Source organism: Meleagris gallopavo, chromosome 3 (genome assembly GCF_905368555.1).
Source record: "Meleagris gallopavo chromosome 3, MGAL_WU_HG_1.1, whole genome shotgun sequence".
Lineage (NCBI taxonomy): Eukaryota > Metazoa > Chordata > Aves > Galliformes > Phasianidae > Meleagris > Meleagris gallopavo.
Window position 1 is genome coordinate 64,749,859 of NC_139406.1, and position 27,998 is coordinate 64,777,856.

The window sequence follows — 27,998 nt, forward strand, 5'->3', positions numbered from 1 at the left end:
AAAATGTTATTTCACCAGACATTTATAGTCTATAAGTACCAATTACTGCAGCTTTTGTTAGAACAGTACACAGCTTCACAGCATTATAGATTGAGATCCATAACAACATCTTTACATTTAGTAACATTTTGTGAGCAAAAATGAGGACATCCGTACTGTGTACCAGAAGAGAATCAATTACTTTTTTCAGTTTACTTTGTAGCAAAAAATAAGAAGTAAATTCCTTTCTGGTTCAGAATAAATAAGAAAGCAGTTTTCCAGAGGACAATTCAACTAGAGAACTTTCCCAACGATCAGTGGCACATGAGGAAACCCACAATTTCCCCGGAGTTAGCACTGACAAGTATACAAATGCAGAAGGCACAAGGTGGAGGAGAAAAGGAAGAAGGAAAGGGAAACAAAAGAAGGAACCAAGATATTCTATGAATTCAAGCTGTGTTTGGACCTTCTTGAATGTCTCCATTCGACATTTGAACACTCAAGGACTTCCATTTATTCCACTACATTATTTGCACATCCTCGTGCTTACAAAGCTTTCTATTAAGTTGGTAGGCTTCTAAATACAGACATGGATATAGATATACATATATATATGTAATTGAAAGATAAATTATAGCCTTTGTTTTCAAATTGCTTGGGCATAACATCATAGACATTTTTTTATAGCATTATTTCCTTGAAAGTCATCAGTTTCTGCCCGTTCTTACTGTAACTTATTCAAGTCTAACCTTTCCTTGAAATCTCATTTTAAAATAATGTTTATATTAATGGCCTATTAACAGGCTGTCATTTAAAATAAGGTTAAATGATTAAAAAGTAAGTCCAAGCTTAAGCCATTGTTCCGAAAAATCTTTCATTTATTGCATTCCTTGTGGCTATTTAAAGACAAAACTGTACAGTTAGAGGATAAATTGCAAATACAGTAGCCTGTTGTATCATTATGATGAAATTGTTCTGAAATTTGTAATATTAATTAAGCTTTTTCTGGGACTTTTGACTTTTGATGCAAAAGTTGCTTTTATTGATGTTTCTTCAAAGTTATGTAATTAATTAAATGTGACATTTAAATGATATATTGCCAGTACATCTTCATTTTGTTTTGAGACTCAGAAACTAGATAGAGACTAGTACACTGAGGAAATACTTCAGTATGGAGAAGATTGAGTGATCCCCATTAATTTTAATGGGAGTTACATGGATAAGTCTGTGTTCTGAAAATTATATGGAGTTAATGTCAATAGAATTTACTGTTTCCAATTTTGGACTCTGAAACTTTGTTCCTGTTTACCTGCACCTCTGTAAAGTTCCTGAAAGGAGCAGTGGAGGGAATACTATGAAATAAATAAAAGGAAAGTATTCAGAGTATAAGAAGTCTGTGGTATGTTTTCAAAGGTAGGAAAAAGGCAATCAAGTATTTTTTTTTTAAGTTTTTTTTTTAAATATTTTTTAAAATTATACTTCCCTTAAAATCTCCTTTGAAATCGTAATCTCCGTAATCTAGTGCATTTTCTACCTAGTATATATATGTTTTCATTTTCATTTTTTAAGTCATGTAAGAAATGTATATTGATACTGTAGTCTGACCTCAGTGAGGTGTATCAAATGGACATTCACTTACACAATTAAGAACACAAAAATATCCAGAGGCTGTACTTAGAATTTAACTTCAATGTATAAATACCACTGCTGGATTTCTGTGAATTGCAAGCAGAAATGGTTTCAAACTGAATTCATTCAGCATCCCTAAAGAAATGTCAGAGAAAAACACAAATTACCATTTTTTATATCCGTTGCATTTTGTTTCATAAGTAATCACTGAACATGTAAAGACTTCTAGAAAAAAAAATAAAGAAAAATAAAAAAATAAAGAAAAGAAAGGAGGAAAAGACAAAGAAAAGCTTAGGAAAATAATTTGCACATGTGAAAATAAATACTTATGTGCTAGCTTTGGGTTCTGTTCCTTCCATTATCTCTACTGAGATCAGTGGAACTAAAGAATGAATAAAAGCAGTAAATAGTATGAAAAAAAAAGATCAAAATATATTTTTTGATCTTACTCAGATTTTAGCCTTTTGACTGAGTGAGCATCTAATATGCTTTGAGAGTTGCTCAGCACTGCCAAACATACCATTCAAGTGCTCTTTTTTGGCAGTGTTGTATGCAGCTTGTACTTATTAGATAGGCAGCTATTTGAGTTGATTAGCTACAAACATTTCATGAAAAAAAAAATAATAATTGCTCATTCACTATAAATATATGTAGTTTTCCTCACCACTTGCTGACTCAGCTTCACTTGTGGTCTGAAGGATGAAGTCATATGGGTTTTCCATATTCTTGGTTTAATTTGTGCTGGTAAGAGGAATCAGAACAGTGATCAGCTCTGGCTTGTCCTTGTTCAGTTGTACTGCTATGCAAGACAGAGCATAGAGAATCCCTCCACTAGTCAGTCACCAGCAGACTCACCTTTGGAGTTTACATACCCAATTGTTACTTTGCTCTCCCTACAGTCCACAAAACGAAGGGGTAGGAGAGGAGGAGACAGCAATGGTATGCAGTATGTTGACTATAAATAACTGGTAAGCAGCTTAAGAATGAGTGCTGACTGGCACAAGTAAACCTGCACCCAAGTCAGAACTGGAGCGTAGTTTGACTTCTTGACTATATCTCTTCCCAGGAAACCCATGGAAATAGAGCTCAGAGAATTTTGCTGATTTTGTAATCCAGTATAACTGATCGTGGTCTTGTGGAGGGCTCTTTGAATACACCGGGCACCTCCAAGAAGCAGAAATTACAAGTGACATAACTTTTTATTGGAGCAGTTAAAAGATCATGGTCCTGATTTTCATACTGACACTGGGACTGTAACTATTTTACCGGTTTCTTTTTAGCGCACTAATATTCCCAGATAGTATTCTGATCTGGGATGCTGTTAAAACACAGTCATAGCCTGGAAGAAATGAGAAGGAAGCAAAGAATTACTTGGCCCCCAGCACCTAACTAATGAGTTCACCCTTCCAGCAATCTTTCTCATTACAGGGAGAAGTTTAGTTTTACTACTGCCCCTTCTGCTTCTTTAGGACATATACTTGGAAAGGTTCCTGCTTCAACTCTTCTGGTTTCTTAAAAATAACAATTATATGCATCATTCTCTTGATGGACTCTGAGTGTGAATAGCTTGATACACACATTTTTTTTTTAAGACCCTACTTGATTTTTGACGCAACATGTTCTAGTAACACTCCTTTACATGAAAAGCTATTGGAAACAACTGGCGGGGGTCTGGGAAGATAAGTGCTCAGCACTTGGAGAAAATGCCCGTTATATAGATTTAGAAGGATGGCTACTGTCAAAGCACCAGCCACAATGAAAGAATTATTTCGACTCACATTTGGAGAGAGAACATACTCAAAAATAGAATTACACATGTAATAGATTGCATGTAGGAGAAAATCAAACATATCAAACTCTGGAGCCATCGAATGTCACATGAAAAAAATGTGGTTTAGTATAAACTCTATCCTTGCTGTGTGCCAAAACACAGGTGCTTATAAATCTAAACTTATTTCACTACTTTCAGAAAACTCCTTTCAGATAAATACGTAATAGCATAGACTTTGCTATAATGAACAGATTAAATATACAGAATTTTCTGAAGAGAATTCAAATGCCAATGCGTGTCCCCCCATGCTTAGTTTGGTATTTGTTGAAGGAAAGACATACATAGGGAACAAAGCAAGATACCCTTGATATTTAGCAATGTATTTGCTTTTATCAGGATGCTTGAAAGGTAATAGAAGTAACCCTTAACCTCAAATAAGATTTTGTAAGTAGTAAGAGTTTTGAAAATATGTATATATATTTATTAATAACATTTTAGAAGATCATGTGTAACTTGTACCAAACACATGGAAGCAGCCCAAGGCAGGAAAGGAATTCAAAGGTACAAATAGTACCAATAAAAATAACTAAATAAATAAATAAAGAGATGGAGACATAATAAAAATTAACTGAGAGGAGGACAAAAGAGAACAGGTCTTAACCTCTGTTGATGTGCCACAGAATAATCTGACCTGAGGAAGCATGGTCTGATTTTTAAGAGACCAGTATTTATGAATGAGTCAGAGCAGCTCAAAAGTAAGGTAGGACATCTTCCAGTGTCCTCCTCTTGCTTTTTTTGCCTATTGGAAACTGCTGTATCTTTCCTCTCCAATGACACACAGCAACAACTGGCAAATGTTTTTGCACAGTCTGTCAGATACTGTAACTAGGATTGTTAAAATGGAAAAAATTAGCTTATATGGCAGTTGATATGGTATCCAGCTACTGCACAAGCAAGTCATTAGTGCTGTATTTTAACAAAATGAGATTGTAATTAGGTGCCTTTGATTCTACAGGCAGAATGAGTTGCACATTTCTGGCTGCTGTTCCCAAAGCGTGACATCAGAGCAATCAGCAATAGACTGTCATTCCCTGTTCAGCCCACATTTTTACTCCATTATTAACTCACAACTAGTCTCTGGGCAAGACAAGATTCTCAGTCATCAGTGAGCAATAAATATCTCTGCCAGGGTTGATAAGATTTCACAGACACGTATAGTACTTTTTATCTTGTTCCTGTTTTTCAATTTCACGAGCTGCCTCTGTGTTGAAGTTGTATCTGGATTGCTGTTGACTCTTGTGCCTGCTTTGCTTCGGAAGGAGCTAACAGTCCTCCTTTGTTCTAGCTGCCTTGACCAGAATAAGACAGAATGACTTGCTTTCACTCCACCAAGTAGAAAGATTGTCCAGAATAATCCCTAAACCCAAACTTTCCACTTATTGCCATGACCCTATATGTCTTTGACTGCAGACAAATAGGGTAACCTACTTCTCAGCTCAGGCTGTGGTCAAAACAGTGCAATTCAGTTGTAGGATAAGGAAAACATGCAGTTCTGTGTTTTTAAGTTACCTGGACTCTCTTTCTCTTGGGAACTGAGCAGAGTCTTACTATTCCATTGACTTTAGCACGTAGAATAATTTCAAAATTGGGTCCAGAATCTGGAGCTATACATCCGAAAATGGAGATTAATGACTACATTCAAGAGCTATTCCCCAAAATATGTGGTATTACCATAGGACATAGCAAATGATGTGTGAAATGAGACACCTTTGCCGATTGGCAGTGCACAAAGAGGATAAAGAGAATGACATGTAATTATTACTGTGCTATTAGCTGTGTTATTCAGCCTACACAAAGGCAGAAATGTCCAATAAATTCAAAAGATTTAGGTTATCATTTTTCAAGAATAAACTTATTAGAAATTTATTTTTAACAAACTGCACCTGAACTTTATTTTGGACGTGAGAGGGGTCCCCAGAAAGGGGGGGGGGGGGGGAAGGGGGGGGGCATTTTAAATTAGTCCCCTCAAAGGACATCAGCTCATTCCCCTTTAATTTCAGAAACTCAGGAAACAGTCAGGCATACTGGGGTAGGGATAGGAGAGTAGCCATGATGTTCATAAAGCTTTGAGAGGACTGTGGATGTACATTTATCTGTCAACATAACAGATGCAATGTTACCTCTTACAGAAAGAAATGAATACAAGGTATGTCTGCCAAAGCACAGATTAAGAATTAGTTAAAAATCATTTTCTAACCTTATGAATAAAATGTTTTGTGGAAAATTATGGAGACTACATTACCCATCTGACAAATAAAGTGCTAGTAAAACATGTTAAAAGTAACTGAAGACAGTGCATACACCAGGAACCAACACCAGTTTAAGAAACAGTAAGTTTCTTAAAGAAAACATCAATAAATTCAAAAAGCCCCTTCATATTTTACAAGATATATGTCAGAAAAATCAGAATCTCTCCAGTTCTGGAATATGAACAGTTTTATTATATGAACTGCTTCACAAAGGTGAAATGAAGTTACATGTGCAGAGCAAATTGAAGAACAGTAATTCTTAGAGTTTTCTTTTCTACAAGGTCAACTAATTTTTTTTATCTTTCTTTGAGATATGCATCTTCTGATGGTTTAATTGATAAACACAATGAAAGTTTGTTTTATGATACTTTTATTAAGAACAAAAATCTGCTACACTGCATTAATGTTCATAATTTCAATTCATTAAGAGTTGGTCAGCAGCCTATCAAAATATACCTTAAAATGAAAATTGTTATTGACTCTTTTCAGTGGTATTCATCAGGGATCAGCTCTAGTCCCTGTGCTGCTCAGTATTCTCAGCAGTGATCTGGAAGTGCATATAGAAATTACCATGTTAAGGATGAAAGGCAGGTGAGTAGTACATAACGATCTTCTCAGGGAAGAAGAGATCTCTTAACAAGTTAGGCCCATTAAAATAATAATAATAATAATAATAATAATAATAAAAAGTATTTTAGAAGTGATGAATTCAAGCTTATACATCAATACAAAAGAATTTCACCCCCCCAAAAATGGTATATTGCTTCAAAATGCATCAAGTCTGCAAGGATTTATGGGCAAAAGTGGACTAGCAATTCAACATGAGTACCTACTGTGAAACTGCATGAACAGAGCTAATGTAGTCTTTGAATCCTGATGCAACTGTTGGAATATTTCCCATAGTTCTGTTGTCCATATTTTAACAGAAATGGTAGAAGGAAATAAAAAGTTGCATAACTTGAGAGAGGGAGAAAATCATTTTCTGTGATTAACTGATTATCAAAAAAGAGGATTGGGAGCAACTTGGTTAAAGTTGATAGGTCATGTGAGAAATACTTATATCCAAATCTTATTTATCATGAAAGGAGAATAAAATAACCACTCCACACACAAAAAATCTGGGGAAAACTGGCAAATCAGATATAGAACAGTTTTCTAATAGTGAAAATAAATGTTGAAATATATTTCCCACTAATTGTAAGTTCTTGCTATTGGTATACCTTTAAACTATGATACGGTTTAGAGTTTCACCAAATATTTGTTGCTTTTTAGTGAAATAATAGCTTTATGGTGCTCCACACTGGATAAATAAAAAAGATTAAGGGTCTTCAACAATGCAGCAAAATAGCTGATGTTAGATTCCAGAAATCCAAAACACAATAGAAAAAGTATGAAAAAAATAGAAAGAAATTAGAATGATCTATTAAAAATTACACTGTCTGAAGATCTGAGGCCTGACTTGGGGCTTTTGTTATACTTGTAAGTGAGGATCTCTGACTCTAGACCATATGCTCTACTGTGGTATGTATTGCATAGCTATGGAAAATGTCTTAATGTAGGTATTTTTCATTCACATAAAATTGTCTGTAAGAATTTATATCCCAGCTGGTATGATGTTATACAGAAACAATATCATGTGTTGTTCTGCAAGCTGTGCATATGTTTGGTTTCTGAGGCCAAAAATCAGGATGTGGTTTGAAGAAAAGTAGGAGGAGTCAACTAGTAAAAGTGTTATACCATATGACAACCTCAAAAAAAAAAAAAAAAAGAGCCTATCAGTTGTGAAAATATATAGCAGAAGCAGAGACTGCCTTTCCTGAAATAACTAGTGATCTGCTGTGCATATGTGCCCACTCGCATACCACTGCAGTTTTGAAAGCACAGCATTGCAACCTGTTGTTTTGTGTAGTCTAAGCGTCCATAACAATACAGCAAAATCGCTGTTCATGATGTAACCAGATACTTTGTGCCAGTATAAATCACTATGGATTTTTATATATTGATGACCAACCAAGTTATTAAGAATACAAAATGGCTTCCATGTCTGAGACAGCAGACAAGGATGGTCATACTACACTACATAGAGGTCCATCTGTAGATCTGTGGATGGAGAATAGAATTCTAAAAGTCATCTGTTACAGGGTAATGATCTGTAGGTTGCTGTAGGGCATTTTAGAGACGTCAGAAGAATAGGACTAATGACTTGGAAAGTAATCAACTTCTAAAATGTTTAACGTACCTCTTCCTCAGGTCAGTCATGCACCTGTTCAAGCCTGAAAATAGTTTACTGAAGAACCTAATATGACCAAGTAGGAACAATTTTTTTTTTATCCCTAAGTTAACATAATAAGTCCCCACAAGTATTTAACTTGTCTCAGAAATTCACAGCAGAGTGAAAACAAGCTGTTTCAATCTCAGTAAGTATATACGATATAAGAATTGAAAAAAATAATAAAATGTAAATAGCTTCAAAAGCTATTTTTTATATTTGTCTACTTTTGATATATTAGCTAGAGCAAATAGTAGGAAAATTAAGTTTCTTGAGGAAATCACAGCATTTGTATTTCCCTGTTTGTTTTCTACATTAATTTCTTGAAGTGTGTTGAAATTTTCAAGCTCCATATGAACACATTTAGTAACATTAATTTCTCTAGTATGTTCAATCAAGTTTTCAGTAGTTCCTTTTTTTTTCTAATTCCATGTTTTCTGACTGTATGATTAATGTAAGTAAATAAGTAATCACGAGATGGAATGAAATTCTGCTTCCTGAACTTACGTAAGTGCTGCAATTAAAGTAACTTGAAATAGTAACATGATTAGACTATACGCAAATTAGCCATTTTCACCACTGAAGCATGAGTCCAAAAGATGCCCCTTAAAAACTTAAACCACTCTAGATTTAAATAAATGTAGGTAACACGTGAAAGGTAATATTGATGGGTTACTCTCTGTTTTAATCTTTACCTCACCGGGAATCCTAACACATCCTTCTCTATCATATAATAATACAATTATTGTATAATAGTTTCTCGTTTTTTTCTGTAGGACCCAATATCTTCAATGGGATCTGACAAGCATATATCAGTGATATGACCTGCACTTCATCTGTGGGTTGGTGCTTAACCCTGGCAAATATGCAGGTAAAGGACATCTGTGTCACTTTGCTGATGGTCTCAAAAGTGAAATTCTGCATTCCTAATTTGGATGTTCTTATAAACCATTTTGGTTCTGTCTTTGATTAGTTGCGTTTCCTAACCTAAATGCTGGAAGTTTCAGGCACAAATGATTTTTTTCCTATGGATCTGGGAAATGAACAGCAAACCACAAGCATCAACACAGGGATTTCTGTGCACTTTCCTTCCTTGCAAAATCCTCTCTAAACTCAACAGAGTTGGTGGTTACCGACAGATGCAGCATTCTGTAGCCTTATTAATGTTATGTTTAGGAATAACAGGTAGTGTAACAAACAGAAGATGACCAGGCACTTTAGAATTAGTGTTGAAGTCCTGCTGCCCTCACTTCAGGATCACTTCATATGGTTCCATGAACCTAATATCTGTTTGAAAATGGAGTACTGGTGTGAGTACCCAGACAATATATCTCAGCTTATTGCTCTCCAAAAGAAAGACAGTTTCCTGCCCATGAGACAACATGAATGCTGTGTTAAACATAGCACAGTAAGTGGAGATAATCAGGAGAGTAACTTCAGAAGCACAATCCTGATCTGAAGACATTTATGTAGATGTCCACTTGAAAACATGTTACAACTAATTTTTTTCAGTTTATCTTTTCTAGATAACCTCTTCAAGACTGTGGTATTATCATTACCAATAAGAAGTCTGTTAGTGCACTGGGAAACATCAACTTGTTTATTTATGGGGAAAAGCTATGTCATTTACCTATTATTTGACTCAATCTCAATTGCTTTCATGGTAAGGAGTCTTCCAGTAAAATCATTTAGCAAACAGGCTTGAGATGTTGGCTAGACAAAGATGTTAGGTTTATTAGCTGAAATGGGAAATAAATGCCATGCTAAGTACGTTTTTGTGATGGTGACAGAATTCTGTTGATCACAGGACCTCCTAAAAAAGACTTTTTTATTTGCAGAAACCATCCTTCCTGTCAGTCATAGGAGACATACAGATTCTAGACATGGTACCAAAAATTAGCCCATTAAGCAGTTAAAAAACAAACAACCAGAAAGAAAATGAAGGTTAAAGCTGCCGCCACCACCTTAACGAACGAGCTCTTTCAAGATGTGTAGCCAAAATTTTCTTTTATCTCAAAAACATGAGGTTTAACAGGCAACTTTTAAGTATACTGTGACACACTTTTCTATTGTATTGTGAAACATCTGAATATTGCACAACACTAGACTGAAGTAGGCGTAACGCCTATTTCAGCTTGTTACTTACAAGCAGGAGAACTAAGAGAGATTAAATGACCTACACAGTTTTGCCGTGCAATAGCAGCATAACCAGCCTCTGAGACAAGTCCTTCAGTCTATCCTAATCACCATATCAAACGACAGCTTTCCCCTTTTTGTTTATAAGTTTTAAAGTTCCTTTTAAGTTCCAAACATTTTTAAGGGAATCAACCGACTTTTTTGTTTGTTTGTTTGTTTATGTTATCCTTATTGTTTGAGTTGCTCTTGTAGTTTGGATCATAAAGATATTTCAAGCTGCATTTATTCATTTCTGCTGAATAACCTTGACTTCTCAGTGCTTCATCTCTGTATGAATAAAGGCACTATTTGTGCTTTCTCTTTACATCTCCATTCATACATCTTGGTATAGAGTACTTTTACTGATAACAATACATTTCTGGAAATCAGACTGCTAGTCGCTAAATTCAAGCTCACATTCAGGAAAACATATCTAAAATGGGGAAGGAGGAAATGGCAACACAGCAGTAGAACAATTAAATATTTGCCTAAATTCATAAGCCATAATGTTTAATAAATGCTCAGTTGAAAGTCTGATAAAAACAGTAAAGTATCAGCATTACAGGAATCAATAGTTTTCTTTACATCATAAATTCTAAAATCCTAACCAATTAAAAGTCATTCCTCTTCAGAGCATAAAAATCTTAAGGAGGGACAGAGATTTGTCTTGCAATCTCCGATGGTCCCTTTAAGCAATCATTCATGGTGAGTAATGACAGCAACATCCCATCTTCGACGTTCCTCTGGTAGTACAAAAATCAGATCATACAATAAGAAAAGAAAAATAAAAGAAGAAAATAACCAATTAAATGTTTCTGCCCAAAATATGTGCTTTTTTCTTGTAGACTTTTTGAAAAACTTAGTGGTTTAAAACAATGAGTAACAGAGAGTGACCTTTGAACAGCATGTTCTGCGATTTAGGCATGTAAATAACTTTTCCTCTTCGAACTTAAGAATGAAGGCTACAGTTTGCTCTGCCACCACTCATGGGGCTTTGTCTGATGACACAAAGGTAGGAGCTTTGAGTAAAATGGAAATGTCAGTTGCCAGAAGCATAACCGTGAGCAAATCCTGGTAAGCGAGGTCTCTTGGCCCATCACAGGTCGCCTGCCCGTGTTTGTACCTTTCCTTACGGTGGGGGCTGCTTCAACACTGCTGCTACTGTGCCAAATCTCAAGTTGGCAATACAATTCACAGAGTTTATGCATATAATTAGAGGTAAAAGAAGCTTTGAAGTACACAGCTTGTTAAATTCCAGTAAATAAGTTACTGAATATTTTAGAAGGAGCTTCTGACCACACAGTTCACAATTAGCATGCCCATTTCAGCATTAAAAAGTACCTAGGAAAAGAAAACGTGTGTATAAGTATAGAAATATCAGAATAAAGCACTTAGACTAAATAATTAATACTAATTGAGGTTATGCAACCGTATATTTTAATCATCAAAGATGACTAAGGCTACAAATTTTTCTATATTGACAAGGATGCATTTCTTAAGTCACCATTTAAAATGGATTTTTATGGCCTGTTTTAATAATCAAGAGGCAAAAATGTGCTGTGCTGCATGGACATGCCGAAGATACGAGTTAAATGACCAAGACTGCTCTCTAGCTCTCTAGACAAAAAAGCAATAGAACTGTTATCGCGGCAGCACAAAGAAAGAGATATCCTATTATCTCTGTAAATCTACAAGTAAAAAATATGAGAAAATGTATCAGTTAGTCTAAACAAGAAAAAAAAACAAAATTAACAAACTCTCAGTGCTCACAACACATTATGAGTTAACAATATAAGTCTATTAAAATAATGACCATCATAAGTCTGCTCTATAATGCTACTTCAGCAAAAGTACTTTCAGGAAACATGTTTTGTATCTAAACAAACATTTTCTCTCTTCATCTTCATCAGTGAAGACACCTTCTTCTACTTCACAAGGTTATACTTTTACTAGATTTTCTTCATTTTTTTCATAGACTACTGACCAAAATTTTTTATTAACCATTATACATCTGTGATTTAAGAGCTCTTAAAACTGCTTAATATTTTAAGAAATAGAGCCTAAATCCTTTTTTCTGTCTAGTGGCATGTGTCAACTATGTGCGATATATGATGAAACCAGAGTTTGATATATCTTCTTATTCTGCCACAGTTGCACCATGAAGTTTACTTAACAATACAAAAACATGTCGAATCATGATCCTGCTGTAAATAGAGTAACTTCTTGTATTTCTGCACTGGCATGAGAGAGAGCTTCAGATTCTTATACCTTAAGCACATTTTCTTCCCTAACAACACTGATTTACAAACATCTCTGAGGACATAGATTCTAGGACCAAGAAAAGTGGACAGAATATCAAGGCAAGATGAAAATTGCAGTTTTTAGCTAAAGCATACTCAGAAGAAGAAAACACATATTCAAAGATTTACTTAAGCATATATATATTTTTTTAAATTACTACTTCATAAATGATTATATTTGAAAAGTGAGTAACAACACTAAGGTAATTTCCAACCAGCAATAAGAACTTGAAAGGTTAACTTAATCCAATGTAAAGCAATTTGAGACCAGAATATTCCTCAGGAGGATTTCTACAGTGATTATTTGAAAAGAACACACACACACACAGAAAGAAAAAAAAAAAAAAAAAAACTCTAAAGATGTCATTTTTAAAACATTCTCAAGAGAAATTCTGACCATGAAAGATGGAGAATGTTAAACAATAGTAACTGAACTTCTGTGAAGAAAAAAAAGGAAGCTCCTATTCTATAGCTTTCTTATCTGATCTGGGAAGGCTCCAATTCATAATTGGAAGACTTATTTATGTGGAATTGAACATGTAGGAGTCTCTCAGATCAGTGTGAAAATGTCCTACAGTCCTCAAGTTTCTCATTTTTTGTTTCCATCACTCACTTACCTATACTACTCCATATTGATCTGTTTATTCCCACATGGAAATGACCAGGAATACAGGAGTCCACTTTTTCTTTTTTTCTTAAGTTATTCTGCATATTGCTCCCTTTTTGGATCAGGCACATTTTTATTTAAGACTCTATACTTTATTCGCATCTGTCAACAAAAAATGCACATCGCAGTCACACACCAAGGCACAAGTCACAAAATTCACAGAAAAAGTAAAAGAAATGATATTTATGTCATTTTGGTAGTCAAGGGAGAAGAAGTGTCCCAGTCCCTCTTTCTAAAAATAATGTTTCATACAGGTGTCAAATCAGTATTTCAGTGGAGTTTTGAAAAGAAAAAAGTTGTCATTTATGGAAGTTGCTTCCTGCTATTGTAATTAAATGATCTCCCTTAAATCACACAGTTCAGAAGTCCACACCTGTCCTCCACGATAACCACTCTTAAATGTAAAAAAGGCAAAAATTATCATGTTAAATGCCTATCAATCTCTCTGATCTCTAGAAGGAAAACACGCATAAAACTCTCTTATGGTCAGCTATTCCTACCAAAAAATGAAGGCATTTGCCACATCTTAGAAAAAAAAAGAACGAAAAAAAAGGTACTCTTGCCACCCTTAGTAATGATAAGCCGATAAATAACCTCATGATATTTTCTTAAGTCAGACATATCTAGTAGAGATGAAGTCACTAATTAGGGCATTGATTCCACACTGCGCTGCAGTTGCAGTGCAGCCTCCCTTTCTTTGACAGGTGCAATATGTGGGTGCAAATTTCTTAGCATCAGCAATCTTCTCTTTTGCATTTACTTTGCTAAGCAACGTCATTACTTTGATTGACTTACATACAGTACTACACTTTCACCTCTTAGGTACGAAAAGAAAACATTGATTCTGATTTCAGTGTCACAGTTTTATAAAGATGCAGTCTCAATGAATTAAGTGCACTTACTCCTAATTTACAGTCATGGAAGAAAAATAGTTTTCTTGATTACCCTCCTATTTAGAAAACTCTAACTCTTTTGAATAAAGTTACACTGGTCTAGAACTCACATCATGGTAAAGGGCACTGTTACATGTATTTTTCCACAAGAAGATGGCAGCTCTCCTCAAAGTGTAATGTGAGTTAACCAGGAAAAGGTGATTGACTGATTCTGAGGTTAATTGCTTGTTGGCATGCTAGAAAGCCTATGCTAACAAGTGCTGCTTATAACTAACAAGTCCCAATTATTTCCTTATATTCTAGTGCGCATTATGTTATGCTAGACACTATGCAAACATTCAGAAAGATCCAGGCATCTTTGCCCTGATCTGATGAGCTAATAATTTAAGAAAAGTATGCTAGCTACTGAAAAATTCTTTAGTGCACATTGCTAATCACAAATGTAGAAATCTTTGTGTTATACTGTAACATAGAAATACTTTTGTAAAGTTGTCAGTGTGCTGAACATATATCCATAAGGAAAGTGTAAATAGTTGTCCGATCTTAAATTTGTTTTCCTGTGTGGCCAACCAAAATCTTACAGTAGCAAACAAATACTGTTTATTATGTTATGAGTATTATTAGAGGCCAGTGAAATCTTTAAAAGTGCTGATATTTAAATACTGTTTCAACATCTGTGTGTGAAAAAAAGTAAATAAATAAAAACATTATTTATATATAATTGGTAACCAATGTACCAATGATCTTGACAAATATTCCCACCTAATAGGTAGATTATTATGTAAAATATTACCAAATATTTCTATAATGCATTCACCTGGATTGAAAATATGCTGACAGAACTATAAAGTGTAACATCATCCATTGTTAAATTGATCTTAAATTAATAATTTTGTTCCTGAAGCATCAGTAAATACCAATTTTAATTGCATTAATAAAATGTGAGTTATGAAAGAAGAATTGCACTGACTAATACAAATTTCTAGTATGATAATAATGATTTAAAATAAGATTAAAATGCAACAGCTCCTAAAGAAAGAGGAAGTTAATGTACTGAAAATAATAGTGCGAAGCCAGCCCTGCCACCCACCTTAGACATGTCGTCCACCTGGTGTCAGTGGGAATGAAACAAGCAGAAGTTGACCTGAGCACAAATCCTACCAATGTTTCAGGCTTTCTGTGCAAGAAATTTTAGGGCATTTGGTAAAACTGTACACCTTATCTGTTACTCTTTGTCTAATTTCAAAATAAATGTAAGTAATGACATTGCTACTTAGTGTTAAATTTGACAGCCTTTGGAAGTGCATTAATATTGGAAGTCAGTAATTACAGCATCCACCTTCCTGTCTCTAAATGTGGAAACGTAGACTGTGTCCAAAATGTTAGTAGTCTGTTGAAAAGATAAAAAGTGCTAGGCTGCAGTTTGACCTCTGCTAGTGCTGTAGTGCAGGCAGTATTTCAGCACACTGCTATTCCTAGAATTCCAAATAATGCGGCCCAACTTCCCTAGCCATGGGGTTCTGTCAGCTGCACAAGCGGTCAGAATAGACTGGTAAAGTGACTGTAAAAATAAAAATATTTAAGAAAATCTTAAAACATTACAATTGCTTTTGCAAATATAGTATCATTATTCCTAGAATGTTTTAGAATAGATATGTGCATTTTTGTACCCATCAAACACTTAATAAAAGATAGCTCCTCTAGGCAATTTGCAAACTATAGTTTCATCTAGATATATGTCAGTGTAAATCAGGAACCTTCAGTTCTCAGTTTTTCTAAACAAGTATGCCATAATCTTTCCTAGCCCTATTTCCGTCAGACCCTCATAAATCTCCCACATTGCTCTGTCTCTTCAGAATGCAGTCAAATTCGCAAATATTTTAAAGGTATAGTGAAATACACATATAGCAAGTCTATCATCCCAGAAGGAGTTAGTAATTTCCTTCATCTGCAGTATATATTTCATTTTAACACATCTTTAATAGACACCAACTAATCATGTTTAAAGGCTACCTCTTTATTATTGCCCTTTATCCATAAACTCTTCTTTTTGCTGACCTTAATATATAAGGTGAAGATAGTCAATTGTTCCATATAAATGCTTACATATATGATTTTGATTTTAGGATATGTAAGGTAGAACTAGTTTGGCAGGACATACCTAATATTTTCTTAATCTTCAAGTGTTGTTGTTGAATATATTTTTGTTCTAAAATATCTAATATTCTCAGAAATACCAATGACCAATACTAGTACCTTCATTTTTTCCATATCCTGTATTTGACAAAAGAATAAAAGCATAGTGACATTTATAATTTTAGATCTTTTAAGACTAAAGTCCTATGTGAAATTTATAATATAAAAATTCCCTTTTCCTGGATTTACAGTTTTGTATTTATTGAATGCGTTCACAGGCTCCCTTAGGATGTGAAATGTATGGAAATATATGTGCATTACTAAAGAAAGAACTAAATTTATTCTTTCCCCACATCATGCTCTTCTTTGCAGTAGCGGTTTTTAATTCAACACAGAGGTAGAATGTGATGGAGCCAATTTCCTGGTCTATATGTGTGACAAATGCTGAAAGTGGCACAAGATTAACAAATTAGTTGATGTATATATCTTTAAAGATTTTTTCACTGTGTCCCAAATCAAAATGCATGCTTTATTTGAAATGAAGATTTATTTGGAATTAAGTATTAAAGTAAGAATCTTATATATTCCTATAATTTTAAGAGAGTACATATCAGAACTAAATAACAGCAACCTGAAAAGAGTTGTATATTAATGTTTTTATAGCACATCATTCTAATGGCAGTAACTTTTAGTGCTATAAATTGCATATTTAGTGATTAATACCAATATTTTAATGAGAAATGTGCAGGGGAAAGATTAACTATTTGAGTTCACAAGTATTTCTCTTTCATCTAAATATTAACATTGTATTAATTACCAAAATACAAAAATTTTATCTATTAAGCCATATATCAGATAGTTTTTTTTTTAAGTGAGTATGGAGAGATCTACAGTATAGACATGTGTGTCATTATAGAAAGGTTTCTTTATGATGGCTTGAAATAAAAAGTATGGAACTTGACCTTTTTAGCTGATATAGTAATCACCTACTTGATGTAATCCAGATATCTAACACCAAACAATAAAAACATCTGTGACAACAAAACCATGTAAACCTTGTGGAATCATTTAATTCTTTAAAAGCAATATTTAATAAGCAGATAAGCCTGAATTGGTTCTTACGCAAAAAACTTCGGTGCTTTGCAAATGCTCATTTTAAAGGGCTATTAACTTAGACGTGAAAGCTTTTTCAGCTCTCATGCATATGTTTTGGAGTTACCACACTTACTCTGCATTTAGGACTTTGTCAAAGTCCACCTCTTTTGCGTTAGCTTAACTACATCAAAATAGAGAAGAAAAAAAAAAAAAGAAAAAAAAAACTACTCTTACTTTTATACTGACTGTACCCAAACACGATAATATGCTTAAAATTCAAGAGAAGCCATATTCAGGTTGCATGTCTCAGTCACCCAATCTCTCTTTCACATATCTGTTCATGTTGACAGACTATGTCATAATACATCAACAGAAAGATCAGCATAGAAGAACAAAAATTCATCGCCTGACAGAAAGAGGAAAACTGATTTCTACTATTAAATTAGCAAAAATATACCAATACTTCACTACCAATAAGGACACTACAGCTAAAAGCATTCATCCTTTTATAATCCTGAATGAGCACTGGGAATTTTTTGTTTCAGTAATCTTTAAACACAAAAAGGGGGGCATAGAGAGTGCGCTCAAGGATGTCTACATCCTCATTGGGAAAAATATTATTTCTGCCAAATTATGCTCTTCCATTTTGATTTTGTTGCTACTTTAAATATTGGTTCTAAATGCTCATTTAATTAAAGAGCGCTGAATGCTGATTTTGCAGTGCTCGTTTTTGACAGAGGCTCTTTCTTCTGAGGTCAAGGAGATAATGTGGAAAATGTTCTGTATCAATAGAGAGTATCAGCTTCTTTATAGCTGAGAATTTCTAGCCATGTAAAAAATACCCTGACTCTCATTGCTAGATATAATTTTAATATACTATATTGAGCAGTGGTGTTTCACTAGGAATTTAACAATACCTGGAATAAATAATGTCTTTTGCAGCCTGGGGCAACATCTGCCACTTATGCATTAATTCTGCCCCTGTTTGAACACTCTACAACATATGCACTTCTCTTTTGTCTGTTATCCTAGAGTTGTGTTATTCCCAAATATTGACATCATCTACTTTTATCAGCACTAACTGCTCTGAAGCTTCCTAGTCTCATGCTCAGCTCTATTTCTTTCTATTGATTATCTTCCTCACTCCAGCAGGTAGCTAGCTAGCGAGGCTGTCCTGAGAAATAGCTTCCAATGACTTTATACGCACAATTTACACGGAATTGTTTAAAGAAGATATTAGCCTCAATACAAATCAGTGAACCTCATTTAGTCAATACTGCACAATTCAGCTGTTGGCACCCTGTCACATGTTAGTCTTTAAAGTCAACTACCATACCCAATCTCCACATTAGCTATAGTATTTAGTTTCATATTAAAATGAAGCTAGTTTTTCACTTTTCTTTTTGAAATCAATTCAATATACTTTTACATCACCTCATTGAGCCATATGATAGTAATATAATTTTAAGTATAAAAACCTGAGATTAAATGCTTGATTTTTGACAGTGTCCTTAAATATAATAAATTCAAAGGGAAATACTGTTAAGTTAAAATGGAGTGTTTTTCATTAAGGCCAATCAAATGGTAGACAACAAAGGATCTTTTATTTGAGAATATGAAGTGAAAATGAAAACCAGAAAACCTTTACTAAAAAAAGGTCTAGCTAAATTATGTTGGAAGGAGGTCTCCAGATTGAACCTGGGTGTTTCTTTTGCTAAGAATGAATTAAACTAAGATGCACTATGGGAGAGTAGCTTACAGAGAAGGAAAACCTACTGCTTTACAAAGATGAAAACAGGGCCTAAATACAGTTAAGTTAGAATAAAAACTACAAAGAAAGATCAAATATTAAAAAAAAAAAAAAGCCCTACTGTAACACCAAAAGTATTCTTTCATCATCAGGATAAGGAAATTTGGAGAATGCTTTTTACCCCTTTTGCATTCCACAGCAGTGCTCTAAGATCCTCATTGGACATTTACATGAAAATAATATTTTCCTTTTAGCCCATAAAACTATGATCGAGACTATCTCTTAGTCTGCTCTAAAAGTGAGGTAGAAGAAAAATAAAGTTTATGTTCAGGGATAACCTGAACCTGTTACTTGATAAATGAGATATTTCCCCTGATGTTTTCTAAGTGTATCAGACTCATGTTTTAGTGTGTTTTAGCACATAGAGTTTATACTACAGTTTCTATGTGCATCCTTAGGAAGCTGGACAAAAATGTATATTACTCTTAATTTTTGGAAGAAAGATATTTGGTTTTACTCTATTTTGCAAGGAAACGTTTGCACCTTTGCTGTAATGTTCTGCTCTTATAAAGAAAAATTCATGGATGACCTATAAGAATCCATGGCTATTATATTTTTCCAGGAAGCAAAAAAGAAGTCTGGGGTAATAAAGACTGAAAGCAATAACAACAACAAAAATCCTCCCAAAATGAGAAATCTTATTTTATACGTGACTGATATTTTAGAAAGTGGGAAAGCAAAAATGAAGAATCTAGTGAGCAGCTGCCCAGACTTACTGATACTCATCTATATGCTTTGGAGGGAAAGTAAACATTTTTACCTCGTTATCCCCTGAGAATACCAATGTCTGGCAATAGGCTTTATTTTAAATGTTGATAATTTGAATAGAAAATAAAAGCAATTCTCATGGCCTCTGCTCCCTGCTCTTTTCCCTTTAAGGCTCTGTGAGCAGTAGCTGAGGTGCTGAGCCCAAGGTAGGAGACAGATGCTGAAAGATGGCCAGTCTCACCCTCCTAATACTTCTTCGTATGCACGTACACACACACTCTCACTCACATATACACATTTATTGCAACCTGCTACTCATAGAAAAGCCTTTTGCCTTCTCTAAGCTCCTGCAAGGAACATTGCAGAAATCAAATGGAAAAAAATGAAGTGAGGACAAAAAATAGCTGCATATTCAGGCAGCAAAAAGGCAGGTGTGGCATGGGAATTCCTAGTGTTTGTGTCTGCTGCTGCGTGTTTGCTGCTGGAGGATTTTGAGGGCTAATTTCCATGGGTGTAGAATTGTTTAGTATAAGTGACATTGGAAAGAGAATTCTTCCAGATGCTTTGTGGTCTAATTACTTGGATAGATCTACTTATTTAAACAAACAAACAAAGTTGTGCTGTGCGTCAGCTGCTGTCTTCTGTGCATGCATCTATCCATTAACTACAATTCTCTTCCAATTATATTACAAATTACTCAAGTAAATGCAAATTCTTTGCCTATTTATTACACAAACTATTTTATATCTTGGAAAATCTCATAAAACATTTAAATACATTCAATAATTAAATATGCAATAATAGTTTTACTGTAACATCTCCTGTAAAAAAGATAGCATGAACTTGAAAAAAATATGTTAATATTTACTTCAATTACGATAAGGATTACTAGTTGGAAATACTGTTAAGCTTGCTTCTAAAAATCCTGGAATTTTAAACTCCGTGTTTTATACGAATATGTAATAGAAATTGTAGATAAGCAACTTAGTAACATAGTAAATAAGCATACAGTGAGCAACACAGTAAATAGGGCATTTTTTGGATGGTATGACATGTACAGTAACATAGTATAATAATATACACTTTCCAAAAGTTCACAGAATTAGGTTTCCTTAGTTGTTCTCTTAAGGAATTAAAAATATTTGTAAAAAGTATTGTCTGTATCTGCTTTCTCTGTGACACTGGGGGAAAAAATTCTCTTACCACTGATCATCTAATTTACAATCCTCATTGGAGATATATGGATTTACTATGTGCTTAATTTCAGCTGTACTGATCACCTATTCCATACTGCCTTAAAATGGTCATGAGGCTTGAACAAACCCTAAGAAGTAGATAAGTAGTATTTAATATTGAGGAGAATGGACAACTTTCTAGCTGAAGCTTGGAAGTATCTGTAGCCTGAACAAACATATTACTTTGTTGTTTATCTTGTTATTTCTTTTTTCAAATCTTGGGGTTTCTTTAAAATAGGTATTTACTACACACACAAAAAAAGTGCACATTAATAATTTACAGTCAACTTTCCTTAGTTATTTGTACTGAGAGTATACTAATAAAAATACCAAACAGGAAAAAAAAAAAAGAAAGAAAAAAAAAGATGAATTAAGTAACGTTGTCTTTCTCCCCAAAGCATCATTATTAAAATATTAATGTGTTATATATCAGTAGCCGTTGTTAGTTTCTCTGCTTGATTATCTTTTGGTTAATGCTCATAAATTTAAATTCAGACATACTCAGCCCCTTTGATTGTTAGACAGATGTCAGTCAGCATTAGTGTATCAATTTTTCATCAGAAAATAGAATGCATGTTAAAACCACTTTAACAAACATGGAGTCTCTACGTGAGACCATATCATCAAATGCTAATTATATCCTGAAAATAAACATTAAATGGAAGAAAAAAAAAAAGAAAGAAAGAAAGAAAAAAAAGCATCAAACTGTTTACAGAGTATGTGAATCTCAGCTGGACATGAAACTTCCTGCTTTCCTTCTTTGGTCTTATAGCTGCTTATGTAGTCTGTAGAAATATCACAAAACAATTAAAGATACTTTAATTACAGATATTCTCCTGGCATGACCAGCTCAGGGTAAATACATCAGCATAAATAACTGGGTACCAGCAGTGCTGTGCCTATTCATGTTACATAGTTTTAACAACACATGTAGCACGGTGAGTAGTGGGGTGTCAGTGAGAGCTGTAGTGCATGGTTCTATCTACTGCTGTGTGTGTGGCCTTGTGAGAAAAGCAGGAATGAGGTCTGAAGGTAGAAAGGAACAGCACTGTCTTCTGGAAAGCCCAGCCTGACAAAAGTCCTGTCCTATTTGAGAGGTGAGGGTGGGAAGGAACACAACTGGTTCTGCTAGAGAGGTCCAACACCGTGACCCACTGAAGCTGCTCATATTTAGCAAAGGCGAATTAAAGGGAAGTTTTAGCCTTTTACAGGACTTAAACTCCTTTGAGCTGCATTAAAGAAATCACGGGCCGACACATCTGGTCTAGTATTAACCTTTGGATGTTTGTAAACTCTTTAGGGTTTCCACTTAAATGGCAAACCTGATGCACCATTTCACTGGAATTCTAAAAGTAATTCTAAAATGATGCTCAGCTGCTGTAATGTGTTGTTTTGCTTTCACAATGTGAAATGGAATTTAATTTAAAAAAAAGAAAAAAGATTTTGAAGTGTTTTGAGGGGGCTACTTAGCTTCCTCCTAATTCAGCAATTAGTCGTGGCTGTCTTGTCAATCCATCAGTCCTTAAACCAAAAGTCCAAATCAGAATGTATTGTTTTCTCACCTTAAGCTTAAGAAGCATTAAACATAGTGAATGGCTTTAATAAACATTAAGGAACAAATCCTTCTGCTTTCACACCAGAAAAAAAAACAAAACACTTTTTGGAGTTGGTGGTGACTTACACAATTTACCTTAGCAAAGTTTAAAACTCTAAGCCATGATGCAAGCTCAGTATCTGTCACAATTCTAAAAAAAATAAAAATTGAAAAAAAAATCCCTTAATCTTTCAGTATTATTGAACACATTTCAATGCACTTCAGTAACGCTACAGCAGAGCACAACTTGCAGTGTTTGTGTTCCCTTGAGCTGTCTCTCTCTGTTTCTCTCTCCCTCTCCCCTACACCATTTTGATTTAAAATTTTCTGGAACCTATTTAGTTTATAAATAACCTTAAACTGCTTAATTGTTCACTAGCTTATCTGAATGGGGACAGCATTATTGAAACAAATCTAGTTAACAAGACAATTAGCTTTTGCAGTATTGCTCGGAAGCTTGGAAACCAACAGCTCACCATGATACAGATAGCAGTACGTAATGTTAATCCTACACTTAAGAGTGGTTCTATCAAAATTGTTTGCATTAACAGCAAAGATATTGTTTTCAAGGTCTAAAAGGTAGTGTACTCAAGGACTACCTAAAATTGATTAATTCTCAAAAAGCAAAGGGATGAAAATATTTTTCAATATTAACCCACTGTACAAAAAAAAAAAAAAAAAAAAAAAAAAAAAAAAAGCAGGCTATTGCGGGTGTTGAAAAGATGGGGCTGGAACCAAGAAAATCCTTTTTCTTGCTACCACAAAAGGCTTTGGGCCTAATTATTTTTAAGTATAATCCAGCCAACATCTTCTCATGCTTAGCTGCACTGAGTGACACTATTTGTGATGCCCAGTCTGCTGAAACTGAGCAGGTTGCTGTCAGTTTAAAAATGACTATAATAAAAGTGACCATGAAGATGGATCTTGTGATTTTGCGTTTCTAATCAGTCATCTGTGAAGAACACTTTTGCTTTGATTCAGCAGACTGGTGACAGCCATGATTGATAGTGCATGAGGATGAAAAAAGGTTATTAACTGTCTTCCTATTAAACTCAATGTATTACCCCTCTAGGTGCATCTCATACTTTAAGTTAAAGTACTTACTCAGGTAAGGTCAAGAATGAACTCTATAAACACAGTATCCATCCTGTTGTAGATGAACCAGGAACTCTAATGTTAAATTTTGAAAGTTCAGCATTAAACCAGGTCTGAATCTTGCTACCTTAATTACTGTGCCAGCGCCAAAAACTGAGCGCACCTCTGCATGCATCTAAATAGACAGCCACAGACAAACAGTTTTGTGTGAAGAGGGGACAGGTGATTGTCTCTATGTGTTTGTGAATGCACACACACACATACACAGGTATGCATTATTTCTACAGTATTCCCCAAGTAAAAGTTTGGATAATGTTATGCTATCAAAAGAGATGTGAAGTGTCTGTGTGGCTGAAGAGGATCTCACTCAGAAAACAGCATTTTACCTGTCGGTAGTTAACTTTGTTATTAACTGACTCCAGTGGGATTTTATAATTTATGAACGCTTCCAATTAAAAGAAAATCCAAATGGTTAGCACGTGTATAAAAATACGTATTTGCTGTCTTGTAACATTCTAACTCTTTTTTTTATATTTCAGTCTTTTTACAGACGAGCCTCATATCAGTCAGCACTTACAACCGTCTACCGAAAAAGAAAGAGGAAAATGACATATCTGTTCAGTTTTAAAATAAGTATTTGCTGAAACTCTGATTAATTTTCAAGGATGTCTCTGAGAAGAGATGATTTTACAGGATTTTATGGATAAAAGAGTGGAATGTGCTTCCTGTCTTTGTTATTGACACTGGCACCAGAAATGAGCAGAAAAGGAAAAGTGTTCCCCGTTTTGTACTCAGGTTAGCAACAGTACAGATACATACATTTATTGGGGAATAAATGTTGAGTAACTATGTTTTACCTATTTTTTACAATTAGATCTTTAACAAATACTTCTTCATTATCAGTGGCATTTTAGAGATTGGCATGGATTTTGCCTTTACGAATACATTTCAGGTGTTCTTTGAATTTGTGTATACTTCATATTACAACAATATTCTGTTGAAAATTATTAGACCAAAAGATGAAAAACCAATGGCTCTGACTACAGCGTACACACTGTCCTCCGAAGGAATGCAAAGACACACTTGTTTAAAATAAGCTCTTTCCACATCGTATACAAGATCTCCCCAGAAACACACCTATTTCATATTTCCCTTCCAAATTATCAAAACGCACTTTTAAATTTAGTTTGCTATTTGTCCTTTATTTCCTCTCCTGAATTATATCGGAAATACTTCTGCACTCATTTGGAATCAGAGACGTGTCAGTGAGAAAAAGGAGGTTATTACACCCTAGACCATTTTCGGAAAGAAGAGAAAGGAATTTCCCTATCTCGACTATTCTGTAATACAGTTTCACACACAAGGTCTGCAACATGGATACGGATTTCAATTAGTTCAAGGTGCTGTTGAATTTCAGTAGTCCCTTTTATTTTGAAGCAAAATGTAAAAAGGCATTCGTAGTGGGTTAAAAGGAATATAGAACAAACATAATCTGCCTAATACAACGACGCTATCTCACCAGAAACGTTAAACAATCCTCTGGAAGATCCTTTATTTCTGGAAAGTGTGCCTTTCAGGTGCGGGCTGGGGAATAGGCACCAATTTTCCCTTCAGTAACATTTCTGCTTTATAATAAATTGCAATCCCGCTGTAGCCCCGTGTGGATTTACAGCTGGCAGGCTTTCTCTCTGACAATTTGGGGTCACTGTGGATATAGGTGAGCAATAATTTCAGGGGTGATGGGGATATTGACAGAATTTAACAGTCTAAGTTCCTGGGCAAATATTTGTAAAATGTACACTTCTGCATTGGCTTTTTAGTTAATAGGACTTTGGGATGGTATTGTTTGCCTTGTTTGTGGACTGCATTTTGTCTGGAAGTATCTCAGATATTCATTTCCATTCTATGCTTATGTTGGTACTGTGCAACGCTTAAACTAAAGCCGTTGTTCCTCCCTGAAGCACATTTAAGCAAAGCAGAAAGTTATCGCTATCAGAGCTCAGCTCGCAAATTGTGCAGAGTGCTTTTAGTAAACCGGAATTGTATGAGCTGGGGGGACAACAACTGCAGACACGTTTTGGTTTGAGTATCCCAAAGGTGCCCATAGCAGGTGAACCACTGCATAAAACACAGGACACAGCAGCCCTGACCACAGGGACACGGCAGCAGCCTTGGGCTCACTCACAGAGAAGTGATTGGCAGGATGGGGCCCGTTCTGTTCACTTTGTGCATCTAACCCATAGAGGAAAAGGGACTCTAAACATACAATACCATACATAACATAGTGAAAATGTTTCAGCGAACATGGATGAAATTAATAAAGTGAATTTCTTCCTCTAAAAAGAACTGTCACAAGAACCCAAACAGAACCCAAATAACGAAACAAAGGAGAGGATAGGGACTTGTAACCTGGAACAACCATTTTCCCAGATTAAGGTTTATTTAAAACCCAGATCAAGCCTGAGACATCAACTCTTGTTGTACCCTTTGCAATGCTTTTTTTATTCCACTATTCACTACAAACACAGAAAGCAAATCCTGCAATAAACAGCAGGCTAAGGGCATGTGGCCCAACCAGGGCCATACAAAGGCAACACACACATGACATATGTCATAGCTGGGAGCACATGAGTGGCTCGGACGGAGAGGACCCTTCATCTAGATCTCACTCCACAGAATCACGGCACAATAAGGGAAAACGACAAAAAGGGGGGAAAAAAGGGAGGAAAAAAAAAGGGGGGGGGAGGGGGGGGACAAAACAGTCTCCTCAGCACACCTCCCACTCCATAGACAAACGATGACAGGTAGAAGGCCGGGGAGGTGACCTCTCCCCGCAGAGAGGACTCCATTGAAGGGCACGTACAGCTGGACAGGTTGTACCCTCCAGCGCGGAGCCGCCGCTGCGCGGGGCGCGCATCTCCCGGCGCACCTGCCAGGCCCGGGGATGGAGGGGTCGAGCCGGGCTTCCTCTCCTCCGCCTCCCCCTCTGCGGGCCGCCAGCCCCAGGGCCGCCCCAACCTGAGTCGTCGCCGCTCCGCCGAGCCTGGGCCCCGCGGGAGCTCACGGCCGCGGCCGGTCTCCGCACGGCGGGAAGCGGGTTGCCATAGCGCTGCGTGCGCGGCTCGGGGGCGCTGCCCGGCGGCCGCGGGCGGGGACGGGGGCGCGGCAGCGGGAAGCGGAGCGGCCGCCGCGCATCCCCGAGGCAGCAGAGGTTGCGGTGGGGGCTCCGCGGGGTCGCGCCGGGCCCCGCAGAGAGAGCGCGGTGGGAAGAGAGGGGCCAGTAATGAATTCCAGCAGAGAGCCGCGGAGGAAGCGCCTCTGCCATATTTAACATTGACCACACTAAAGATGTTATTAGCGAAGGGGGGGCGGGGAGGGCAACGGGGGATGTGATAAGGGAAAATAGATAATGACATATAATCCAAACCAGAAGTTTGAAACCAAGTTACTTCGGAGGAAAAGAGCCACAAGCTCTACTTCTTTCTTTCTCTCTCTCTCTCTCTCTCTCTCTCTCTTTTTTTTTTTTTTTTTTTTTTTTTTAATGGACCGGGGCAGAAGGACAGGGAGATAAACTTGTTAGGGAAAGAAATATTCCTCTGGCAACCGGGTAAATAAAATAGCTGAGGAGAAACAGTGAAAGACATGGGGGTAGGGAAATGCAAAGGACTCACTCTTATTTAGAAACCCCAAAGGAAATTGTAAAGTAGGAAATGAAAAGGAGGAGGAGAAACATTTCTGTGGTAAATTAGAGGGAATGAAGATTAGCGGGAGAAGAGGGGGAAAGAGCTGCAGAAGGTCTCGAATCGAACAGCGCTGAAGATGAGCCAATGTTTAAAATATCCCAAGTGAGGAAAGAGAGCGGTGCGCTCATCTCCCCGGCATGGGCGTGCGAGGGGGGAAATGAGCAGGGATAATTACTAAGATAGCACATGGCCGGGGGAGCCAATCCAAAATAAGAGGTGAATTTAGCTGGTGAGGACAGACGTGAAAAGGGCTGGAAGAGAACTTAGACAGACGGAGACCTGAGAGGATAGGGAGGGAATTAGGGGAGGAGAAAGGCTGGAGACTTCGAGGAGCGGCTGGATGGGGAGGAAACAGCCACGGCAGAAATGGGGAGAGAGCCTGAAAGTGTGGGAGCGGGTAGAAGGGAAAGATTGGGAAGAACAAATCAACCTGGGAGAGGGAGAGGGAATGGTGGGAGCGGATGGGGAGAAAGAAGGCAAGAGCGGAAAAGTGGGGGAGAGGGAAGGAGGGACGGAGGGAGGGATGTGGGGAGAGAGGGAAGGAGGCAGAGGGAGGAGACAAGGGCTGAAGGCTCCCAGCCCGGGGAAGG

At 36.2% G+C, this 27,998-nt stretch overlaps 1 long non-coding RNA gene across 2 annotated transcripts in view; it reads right to left on the minus strand.

Moving 5' to 3' along the window:
• Nucleotides 1-5,387: 5,387 nt before the first annotated feature.
• LOC146544752 (uncharacterized) overlaps nt 5,388-27,998 on the minus strand; it is a 32,785-nt gene continuing 10,174 nt past the window's right edge. For both annotated transcript variants that reach the window (XR_014882569.1, XR_014882568.1), the window contains exons 2-3: nt 13,050-13,201; nt 5,388-11,473 (exon numbers count right to left, since the gene is read on the minus strand). This is a non-coding gene — a long non-coding RNA (uncharacterized LOC146544752). The remainder of the gene's footprint in view (nt 11,474-13,049; nt 13,202-27,998) is intronic.